The following is an 859-nucleotide window of genomic DNA, read 5'->3' on the forward strand; positions in this document are numbered from 1 at the left end:
AGGAAATAAGGAAAGGCCGTTGATTTTCAGGTAGAAAAAATGCAAATTCAAAAATTTGAATCTGGTCAATTTGACCCGATTACCACACAAGGGTTGAGTGAATATATTTGTTTGACGGAGCGGAATATATAGACTATTTTCATTCAGGCCTGGGGGGGGGGTTAAATATTCACTGTGCTTCTCGGTAATTTAACCCCGCTTTCCAGCATTTCAACCAGCTGGAAAAGACAGGATGTGGAGTGTCATGAACATGGACGTTCAGCAGGACGAAGCCCAAACCCTCCCCAGGGGTGGGAGACACATGGGGCAAAAATAATGTGTAAGGGGAATGGATCATAATTCAGTCAAATCTTAATACACAGACGTGATCCACATATTTATGTCATCCAGTGTCTTCACTTCCCGAGAATCTGATGTCCATCGTGAATAAACCACCATAAATCTCCTTAGAAATCCTTGTAAAAAGAAACTTCAGAACTTGCCTGAAAATTTAATATTTGACAATCCAGTGACAAATAGGCCACAAACATAGACTTTAAAAAAACAGATCCCAAAAGTATATACCAGTACCTACCTGTGTTGGTTCCTAAAAAAGGCCTTCATGTTGGGGTCAGCATTTCATCAGGTTAGCAAGCCCAATAGTTACGTTTTCTCACAATTTTAAGCAAACTTGTGTATTTTAGCTGAAATAGCTCAATGATTAGTAATGGTTTATGAGCACGATACAGAAATAGCCAGACCATACACCAACGCAGAGAAAACGTAAAGCCAATGTTTCACCATCTTTTCCTTCATCAACAAACCTACACAGCAGCTACAATAACTCTCATTACAGTTTTTCTCAATTGTTTACACACAA

Source organism: Etheostoma spectabile, chromosome 8 (genome assembly GCF_008692095.1).
Source record: "Etheostoma spectabile isolate EspeVRDwgs_2016 chromosome 8, UIUC_Espe_1.0, whole genome shotgun sequence".
NCBI classification, from domain to species: domain Eukaryota; kingdom Metazoa; phylum Chordata; class Actinopteri; order Perciformes; family Percidae; genus Etheostoma; species Etheostoma spectabile.